At 39.6% G+C, this 10,647-nt stretch overlaps 2 long non-coding RNA genes across 3 annotated transcripts in view; one reads left to right on the top strand and one right to left on the bottom strand.

Annotated features, from left to right (window-relative positions):
* The first annotated feature begins 1,050 nt into the window (after window positions 1-1,050).
* On the top strand, window positions 1,051-5,460 carry LOC134296161 (uncharacterized). The gene is made up of 3 exons (XR_010002740.1): window positions 1,051-1,858; window positions 4,343-4,364; window positions 5,321-5,460. It is a non-coding gene; the product is annotated as an uncharacterized LOC134296161 (long non-coding RNA).
* Window positions 5,461-5,905: 445 nt separating this feature from the next.
* The window catches only part of LOC103279589 (uncharacterized), a 111,746-nt gene continuing 107,004 nt past the window's right edge, over window positions 5,906-10,647 (bottom strand). For both annotated transcript variants that reach the window (XR_010002739.1, XR_506879.3), the window contains 2 exons: window positions 8,219-8,501; window positions 5,906-6,104 (listed from right to left, as the gene is read on the bottom strand). This is a non-coding gene — a long non-coding RNA (uncharacterized LOC103279589). The remainder of the gene's footprint in view (window positions 6,105-8,218; window positions 8,502-10,647) is intronic.

Genomic DNA, 10,647 nt, shown 5'->3' with positions numbered 1-10,647 from the left:
TCTTACACTACTAAGGACTTCATCAGATCTGGGAAGTGTTCAGAAGAAGAAAGTTCAGTCTAACTCCATTTTGTAATAAAATGAAGTTTCCCCCTACCTTTTAATCACACTGTTTAGTGCACTCAGTTGTCTTGCGTATTTTTCAATGAAGAGGTTTCCGCACTGCAGACATTGGGCCCCGCCCATCATCCCTCTCGGTGCTTTTTGGTACTTCAACTCCAGTGGAATTTATGTTATGTGATGAAGTGGCAAGGCTGGAACTACACTGCTCTATAATGCAGTTTCAGAATGCAGATTAATTGCGTTGACCTGGATTATATGGCAATGTAAACTCATATGCTCCAGTTCAATGCAGCTAATCTGAATTCTGAAACTGCATTGTATGAAAGTGTAGATCCATCCAAAGGGTCTTTCCATACTACACACATATTGTTATGCTTCCACCTTAAGAGCCAGGCTTCCATCTTACAAAATTTGGGGGCTTGCAGTAATTAAAGTCTCAGCCAAGGGCTTTAATGCCTCACCAAACTACAAAACCAAGGATTCCATGGTAATTAAAGTGGGATCATAGTGTTATGATTATGTAATATCAAATGGCCCTAGATAAGAAAACAGACAAACTATATTAAGTGATAAAATTCAATGGCAAATGCACTCTACAACTATCATGCAGATTGTGTAAGTTTCGTGTACTTAAAAACCTCCAAAAAAGGAAAGTCCACCATGCTCTGAGGCATCATATTCCATTGACAAACAGCTCTCACGGTCTGGAAGTTCTTCCTAATGCTTAGGTGGAGTCTTTTCTCCTGCAGTTTGAATTGACACGAGGTTTGCACCTCTTTTTTGAGTTTGGGGGCTTGGGGTAGAGTTTCCTAAGTCTGATTTCCAAACTATGACTGTCTAGGGTGAACAATTCCAAAAGACTGGATTGCCCTTGGGGTCTGGTGTTTTCACCAAAGGAGATGTAGACACCCAACCCCTACTAAGACCCCAACCTGGTTGGTCTTCCTCTCTAGCAAGTTTCCCAGGTTTTAATCTTAATTATTAACATAGGTGTTATGTGTCTGGACTTGTTATTTCAGGGTTGGTCATCAATTATAATTGATGTTTATGGGCATGCATGAACAAAGACAAGAAAGGCGGTGGATAAGCATAACAGTAATAACATGGAACTGAAGTGGACGTAGGGAGAAATGAATGTCAGACAGGTTTTGGACTGAATGTATCACCATTTTGAGTAATGTTGCCCAAGGAGAAGAGATAAGAAACAAAGAACAACAACCCAAAGTGTTTGTTTTTGGGATTTGTTTCGGTAAGGATTCATCTGTCATTAGGCCTTGTATCCATTATAGGTGTACATTTTTTGTTAGTCCTCGTAAATCATATCAAATTTGTTCAATTCGTACTTACAAAGCAATATCCGACATGTGAGCCTGGCCTGCACCAAAAACTTAAGAATTGAAACTTACTCAATACTTTTTCATTTGCATTTTGTAGATCTTGGAAGCCTCCCAAAGTCAGTTTTATTTTCAGCATAAGGAAGCAAAGCAAAGCCAAAAGGGCCACCTTTCCTCTTTAAATTAATGGCCTCTTGCCATTAGAAGAGGAAAAGTAGGAAGGAAGCAGATTTCTCTGGAAAAGAAAGCACAGAACACTGGGAAATGTAGTTTGAGAAGGTGAGGAGCCCTATGCCAGAGAATGAAAAAGGCCATCCCCAAAACTCCATTTCCCAGAATTCTGCTGACATCAGAAAGCCCCAGTCAGAAGAGGGGAGAGATTTGTCCCTTCTGAGCAGCAGCCAGCCAGAGTTCCTATGAATGCCTGAATCTACAAAGAGGAGGACTGACTGATACTTCTAGTAAGTATTTTATTAATAATAATCATACTAATAATTTTATTTATTTAAATCAATGCGGGACAGGGAAGAAATCCCTAAATAGATGGCCTTTGGGGGGTCCCTTCCAATTCAATAGGGGAAGCATATTATTTAGATTAGAGGCTCAATGGCCATCTGTCAGGAGAGTTTTGATGTTGCCCTTTTGCCTGGAAGAAGGGCCCCCTCCAACTCTAGAATTTTATGAAAATGTATAATTGGTTAATATTAGTTTCTATTGGTTAATATATGAAAGACATTCAATAAGATAGCTGTTGTGGCTTTTAAAAATGTTTTTGTCAAAACTTAAAACAATTCCCTAAAACCAGTAAATGTATGAATATTTCTGAAATAAATTTGAGGGGAAGGCACGATCATCAAGTTTGCAGACAACACCAAACTGGGAGGGATAGCTAACACTCCAGAAGACAGGAGCAGAATTCAAAACGATCTTGACAGACTAGAGAGATGGGCCGAAACTAACAAAATGAAGTTCAACAGGGACAAATGCAAGATACTTCACTTCGGCAGAAAAAATGGAAATCAAAGATACAGAATGGGGGACGCCTGGCTTGACAGCAGTGTGTGCGAAAAAGACCTTGGAGTCCTCGTGGACAACAAGTTAAACATGAGCCAACAATGTGATGCAGCAGCTAAAAAAGCCAATGGGATTTTGGCCTGCATCAATAGGGGAATAGCGTCTAGATCCAGGGAAGTCATGCTCCCCCTCTATTCTGCCTTGGTCAGACCACACCTGGAATACTATGTCCAATTTTGGGCACCACAGATGAAGGGAGATGTTGACAAGCTGGAAAGCGTCCAGAGGAGGGCGACTAAAATGATTAAGGGTCTGGAGAACAAGCCCTATGAAGAGAGGCTTAAAGAGCTGGGCATGTTTAGCCTGCAGAAGAGAAGGCTGAGAGGAGACATGATAGCCATGTACAAATACGTGAGGGGAAGTCATAGGGAGGAGGGAGCAAGCTTATTTTCTGCTGCCCTGCAGACTAGGACACGGAACAATGGCTTCAAACTACAGGAAAGGAGATTCCACCTGAACATCAGAAAGAACTTCCTCACGGTGAGGGCTGTTCGGCAGTGGAACTCTCTGCCCCGGACTGTGGTGGAGGCTCCTTCTTTGGAAGCTTTTAAGCAGAGGCTGGATGGCCATCTGTCGGGGGTGCTTTGAATGCGATTTCCTGCTTCTTAGCGGGGGGTTGGACTAGATGGCCCATGAGGTCTCTTCCAACTCTACTATTCTATGATTCTATGATCCCCTGTTGTCTTGTGTCATTGTATAGAACATTCAAGGAGATAGCTCTTGTAGGGTTTTTTTAAAAAAATGTTGTTTACAAAACCTTTGAGAATTCCCCCAACATCCCATGGATATGTGAAACATTCTGAAAGTTCATGGGCTAACAGTGGTAATTATGTTCTACCATTATAGCAAGTTTTACCCCAATAGTTATAAGGATGAGGGAGAAAGGAGCCCTTGAAGTTTCCCCAATGATAGTAATTATGTGCATAATGAAAAAGTAACGATATTTCATTATTCTCATAATAGTAATGAAATTTTCACTAACTATACTTTAGAAACACCATAGAAACAAAATGCCAACACCCCCTAATTTTGAAATGACTTCTGAAACTTTTTAATGAATTGCACATGTCTAGTATCCAGTTACATAATTGTATTTTTTACTTTGTTTAATAATGTGTTATTATGTTGTTATGTAATGTTTGTGTTGCTTTTATGACTGTAAACCTGAGTCCCATCCGGGAGATAAGGCGGTATATAAATGAAGTATTATTATTATTACATTGCCACCAATTAGCAGGCACATCACTCATCCTCTTAAAATTCACATAATTTTATATTTCAAGATTAAAGACAAGAACCTGTTTTCCTTCATATTCCTGTTTCTCCTTCTCTGCTTCTCACAGTTTTCTATCTTTTTAAGATGAATGATAGTTCTTAGAAGATTTATACATTTTATAAAAGTTGTATCAGTGTATATGTGTGTTTGTTTCTCAACCTGTAAGATCTGCTCTGGCTGCTGCCATGTTCCATGCAGAAATAAGATTTGTGCAACTGGAGTTAAATGGTCCCAAATAAATTGTGCCCTGTGATGCATCCAATATCCCCTGCATTATCGTATGATCTTCATTTCTGGTCTGTCCTTTCTTATGCCATGAAAGGCTTTCAGACTAAATTCTGTAAGAGAACCTGTTCCAACACAAGATATGATCACAGTCTGTTTTTTCTCTCACACACAGAGTAGGCAGGTGGGAATGTAATCTTCCACTCTGCACTACTGTGTAATTCATTTTACTATTAACCCCAAGTCAATAAGATGTGCATTTGGTTCATGTAGAGAAAATGAGAGAAGGCATGCTTTAATTTGTTTCCTGAAGTGCCCAGCTATTATTTTAACCTTTAATTTATATCCTTTTCTGCCCAAACCCATTCAGGAACTGAAGCAAGATAAGACAAGTAAGTCTTTACATTCTTTATGGTCTGTTTTGTGCTGCTAGAAAAACTTTTAAAGGGTGAGGCTGGAGTTATTTGCACGTATTTCTTCAGTACCTCATGTAGCCAATACAGGCCCAAGGCTTTAAATTGTAAGGACTCCACTAACATGATTCACTGTTTATTAGTGAGAAAGTGAGAAAACAGAACAACAGGATTTTTATGTGTGAACTACTTTAAACATCAATATCTTTAATATGATTATATGTTATTACAATATTTTAAAGAATACCGTATTTTCTTTAGGAGAGGGAAAGGTGAAACAGTTAAATTATATGAACATCTCTAAACATTGAAAGATGAATGTTCATGTCACATCATGGCATGTTTTGATCAAGTCCCCTAAACTCCATACAAATACATTGAATCAGACTCCTTGAATAACAGCTGAGGTATTTTAATTCCATGCATGTACTTTGACCAGAAGTATACTTTTATATGTGCTCCTGAGGATCTTGGCTATATGCTCCACTTAGTACAGCTCCAAGACCAGGGTGGAGGAAGGACTTGGAAGTGGGATGACTGTAAGTGGAGAAAGCAAGGAGGCTAGATAATCAATTTTTAACATGGGGTTAGAACTCAAAGACATAGCCATGTTAGTCTGGAATTTCAGTATGCAAAGGGATATTGTCGCACCTTAAAGACCAATTGAAATAATGAAGTCGGAAGCATATTCTTTCATACACATGCTGTTTCTTCAGATGCATGTGAGAAAATAGATTTAGGGCCTGTGTACACAAACCCTGAGTGGTCTAAGTTGTTGGCTAGATTCTGCAGGGAGTGACATCTGTATCAGACTGGATAAGCTTGCAAATATTTGTTTAACCAAATAGTCCACATGGGCTGAGAGATTGCCGACTGTGGAAACAGAGGCTTAGAAAATGTTCATTTGTTTACCCTTTTTTTATTATTATTACAAGCCCAATCATGAATTGCTGGAATCATCACCTTTTGTCTCCTGGAAGTCACATCTTTGTTAAAGTTTGGAACTGAAATGCTGACTCAATCAAGACTCACTAACATCTTTTTGACCACTGTATCTGCAAAGGATGCTCCTCCCAGGGTACATCCGAACAGCTGATTGGATCCTGGGCCAGCGAATCCCAGGCTGCCATTTCCCAGCAAAAGGGAATTCCCACTTGGAGGTGGCGACATCAGCGGTGCTCTCAGCCAATCAGGGTGCGGATCCAGCCCAGCCCCTCTCTTTACCAGTCAGGGAGGGAAGCAGGAGCTTCAAATAGCTGTCATGCATATAAAGATCATGCTTTTCTCTGTATGTTATGGTTGTACCTTTAAAGCATCTTTGTGTGTACTTGTATCACTTCTGGCAGGTTTGAATAAATTTCTGTGGCTTGTTTTCACTCTGGTGAGTTTTCTCTATCTGTCCTGGCCTACTCAGTATTAGCCTGAGCTTGTCGGACATGAATCCGCGGTCCTAGTCTTAGATTTGACTACAGATATGCTAATAAAGAACTGAGTTGAAATAAAGCCTCTTTATCAAGAAGGAAAATTATTATTTTTATATAAAGTAATATATAAAGCAATTCAGGGGGGATTAAAAAGCATCCACTTTGGGCCAACACAAGTAGGGCTTCAAAAAACAATCCTGGTTATTTTAGGTGGTTCACATTTTTGCTCCAGTTCAAGCATTGGATGATGGGGAGACAAACTCAACTGTAGATCCACAAAGAGAAATTGAGAGGCCTGGAAGAAACAAAACATCCTAAATAAATTTATCTAGAACTCCCACAAAAGTGGAAGATTAATGAGTTGTTGTTGTTGTTTTTTTTAAAAAAAAACACTTTAAAAATCAGACTAACATCTCCTTAAAAATCTCTCAGTCCATCAGCATGACTCTATAGTCAATTTCCACTAGACATTGACCACAAAATCATGCTGGAGAACTGCAAATGCCTGGAGAATTGTTCTCTCTATGATGACTCTGTGGTCAATATCTGATGTACAGCCATTCTGGGGTCCTAGAGATTTCTATAAACAACATGTTATATTGATCAAATCTATGCACAATCCTGTTCACAAAACCTAAACTCGTGAATGTGATTTTTGCCAGGAGCAAAGCTTGCATGGCTTAAATTCATAAGAAGAATGTCTGGAAATATGAGATAAAGTCTCAGTCCTAGAAGTACCAGCCAGTTACTGTCCAAAGAAGACATTAGACTTAAAGACAGTAGACCCTGATATGCAATGAAGGCTCATGGTGCCAGCAAGAAGATGCCAATGAAAACCTTCAATGCAAGCTTTCTCACTTGTCTCAGCCAGAGCTAAGAAAAATTTTTGCATGATAACTCCCACTCCTGCTGGCTGGGGAATTCTGCAGGTTGTAGTCCGAAAAGTAATTCTTCCAAGTCTGATCTAGAGAATGAACGTATTTGGTGTTTCTGTCTCCCCTTGGTCTGAGCCATCTTCAGGAGCTGAGGCATTCCTCAAATTTTTAAGAAATTCACTCTAGCAAAGGGGGTTTGGATCCCAAATATGTCATAAGTTGCTCTAATGGCCCACTTCCTCAACAAACGTATTGAGAGGGTTGGCACTCAAAACACAACACTTTGCAAGGGCACAATACCCCCAATTCTTAATTTGTAGCTCAACTGAATCCATATAGTCTTTTATAAATAAACCCCATTTATAAAGAATGGATTTATCATGCATTTGGTGATTGAATCCTGAGAAACTAAGTAAACACAGTTACTTTTCATTTAACTCATAACATCTTTTAATGAAAGGGGGTAGATTGCTGGATCTGGCTAGCCTACCTTGAAGGCCTCAAGGGCTTAATAAGCATTCTGTTTAATGTCCTCTAGGGCATCTCTTTGGGATTGTTTGGTTTCTCGTGTTAGAACTAGTGTTCCAGGGTGGAGTTATTCCATTTATTTTCAAGTGGTCTAAAATAATGGCAGGTGTCTGCAGTCTTAAATACCGCAATACATTATATATTTCTTCACTAAACAGGCAATTACTTGAAGACTTTTGAAGATACTTCATTTAAATAATAGCAATAAAATTATCCTTATGTGTTCCTCATGCTTCTCAAGTCATACATTGTAATTTCTTTCTCAGAGGTGGAGCAATGCCAAGCTATTACATTTGCTCCTCAATTTGTTTTTTTTTCTTTTCATTAAGATAACATATCTGTGCTCGAAAATGATTCATTATGCTTCTCAACCATAAACAGTTTTGGATTATATTTTAATCATTAAAAGACACAATTTCCAGGACATTTGTTGTCATATTCCTTCAAATGAATTGTGACTTATAATAACACTATCCTAATGTGTTCTTGGCAAGATTTGTTCAGAGGGGTTTGCCGTTGTGATTATTGTTATTATGTGGCTTCAGATCATTTCTAACACAATGACAAAGGTGAACCTATCAAAGAGTTTTCTTGGCAAGATATATTCAAAGCGGCACTTACCTTTACCTTCCTCTGAGGCCAAATGACCAAGGCACCCAATGGGTTTCCATGGCTGGGTGAGGAGTTCAAACCTTGGTCTCCAGGGTCATCACTGAGCACTCAAAACACCCATATGAATACATATACCATAGTAAACTTTTATGAATATATATGATACTATACTGGAAATGGATGTATGCAATCTACAGGAGGTAGTAAAAATGATTTCTTGTAGAGACTAGTGGTGTAAGAAATGTGGAAATGCTAAGTACAGAACATATAATGGAAGTGGATTTTTTTAAAAAAATCAGAGTTTAGGAAAACAATATTTTGGACTACAGTTCCCCTGATCTGCCAATCAGTATGGTCACTGGGCACTTCACAACTGTCTATAACAGCTTCTTACCTCCAATTAATGCATCCAATATCTAAAATTCCCTAGCAATATTACTATTGCTTTCTGATGGTGCAGGTTGTTAAGTCTTCCAGATGGGTTTAAAAAAGGAAGTTTTAACAGTCTTGGTGCCTCTGTAAATGCTGATAAACTTGCTTGGCAAAGCTCTGTCATCCAGGAACCAGGGTTTCCTTCCTCTTCCTCTTCTCCTTCCTCCCCTTCTTCCTTCCTGGGTGGACAGAAGTGACTGGGTAGCTTGAAAGCATGGGGTTGAGGCTGAATATCCAGTCAGACACTGGAAATGAGGAGATGAAAATACAATAGTTTGATCTGCAGAATAACACCAAGGGGTGGGTGCAAGAAAGTCCCACATTTGACAGTTTGGTAGCTTTTGTGTGTCATGAGTGACTTGAGAAACTGCAAGTCGCTTCTGATTTTGTAGCTGACCAGAGAAGTTTGAAGTAAACATATGCAGTCAAACCTCTTCCCCTTTTCTTCACTTCTCCCGCTCAGCTCTGTCCTTCAATTCAGCATCTCTGTTCCAAAACAATTCTGTTTTCCAAAACTTCTTTTGCGCTTCCCCCTCCCATCTGATCCCATCTGATGGGGACAGGAACAGGGCCCCAGTGCACCTTGTCTTGTCCCCACCATGTGATGGGGGAAGGAGGGAGGGTGTGCAGGGAGCCACAATGCGCTCTGCGCAACTGCCAGCAAAATAGCACGGCTCCATGTGAAGAGGTTGTATATGAAGCAAACACTGTGATGATTGTGTCCATGTTATCTCCACACTCACTGTTGTTTTTTAAAAGGTTGAATTTGCTTTGGAACCTTTATACATTTTGTTTCATCTCTTTTCAGACATTCAGTGCAATGTCAGAGAGTTCAATAGTTCTGGTCCTTTGCAGATTAATTTTTGGTGTGTGAAAGTGAATGGCTTATGGCAGATTAGCTTAATTAAACAACACATTTCTAGCACATACTGTTCCAAAATCAAATGAGTTTCTCATTTTAATTTTTTCCCATATAGGTATGTTTTGTGATATCGTCTTGGCAGAACATGCATAAACTGGAGCCCCCGGTGGCGTAGTGGATTAAAGTCTTGTGACTTGAAGGTTGGGTTGCTGACCTGAAAGCTGCCAAGTTCAAATCCCATCCAGGGAGAATGCGGATGAGCTCCCTCTATCAGCTCCAGCTCCATGTGGGGACATGAGAGAAGCCTCCCACAAGCATGGTAAAAACATCAAAACATCCGGGCGTCCCCTGGGCAACGTCCTTGCAGACGGCCAATTCTCTCACCAGAAGTGACTCAGGTTGCTCCTGACACACACACACACACACACACAAAAACCATGCATAAACTGCAAACAGGTAGGGATTTGTAGCTTTCATTCAAAATAATAGTCTCTAAATAGTTGCATATAGCCCGTGTGAAGCAAATTTCCCTCCCCCCTCCCCCCTCTCTCTCGCCTCTCTCTTAAGAACTCAACTGGTCTCTGGTTGAATAAAATGATGAACACTAGTACCAAAATAAAACAGTGTGCTACTAATCAATACTGTTGGTTGTGATATTGCATGGGGTTTTTAAAATACTTGAAATAGAAGAATTCGAAGAGAGCCAATGTGGAATAGTGATCGGAACATTGGACTATAATTCTGGAAACTTAGTGACCTTGGGCAGGGCACACTCTCTCAGCCTTGGAGGAAGGCAAAGGCAAACTGCTTCTTAGCAAACCCTGTGATAAGTACATCTTAGGATTGCCATAAGTCAGAAATTATTTGAAAACATACAAGAATGAAGAATTTGATATACTAGGCCAAGTCTTTTAAAACGAAGAAAGAGAATTACTGGGTGTTGTAAGAACATTGGTGTATCAAAAACCTGTAATAAAAAGCCAGATATTTTATTCCCTCCATCCTGCTGCCAAAAGCAGTTGCCTTTTACATCCCTTTAAAATGGTAAATACACAAGCAACTTTCTGCTAACACTCAGTGAGGTTAAAAGGTCTGTACACTGTGATATTTCTGAGATCTAGAATTGGCTTTTGATCTCTTTAACACCTCAGGAAAACTATATTATGTGCTGTGGTGGCTCTGCTACCCCATCCACCAGCCATCAGTAACTGTAGCATCTGGATGTAAGTGTGAAGTCATCCCTGGGTTGAGGGGCTACTAGCTATATGAGGATGTAAGTTGCAACAGTTCAGTTCCTGACACCTGCAAGAGAGCTTCTAATATGCCCTTGAATATTTTGTCCTCATTGTTATTTTATTAACTATTTCCAAGGAAAAATACATGGAAGACTCCAGTCACTGCTCTACAACTGCTGGGTCTTAACAGTTTGGCTATACATTACTTTAGGACAGATAATTTAATTTTAGCCAAGTTTTGCACACATGGTAAAATAAAAGGGAAAGGTCTCCCCTTGACATTAAGTTTAGTTG

The sequence above is a fragment of the Anolis carolinensis genome, chromosome 2 (assembly GCF_035594765.1).
Source record: "Anolis carolinensis isolate JA03-04 chromosome 2, rAnoCar3.1.pri, whole genome shotgun sequence".
NCBI lineage: Eukaryota > Metazoa > Chordata > Lepidosauria > Squamata > Dactyloidae > Anolis > Anolis carolinensis.
This window is presented reverse-complemented; position numbering and strand designations above follow the sequence as displayed.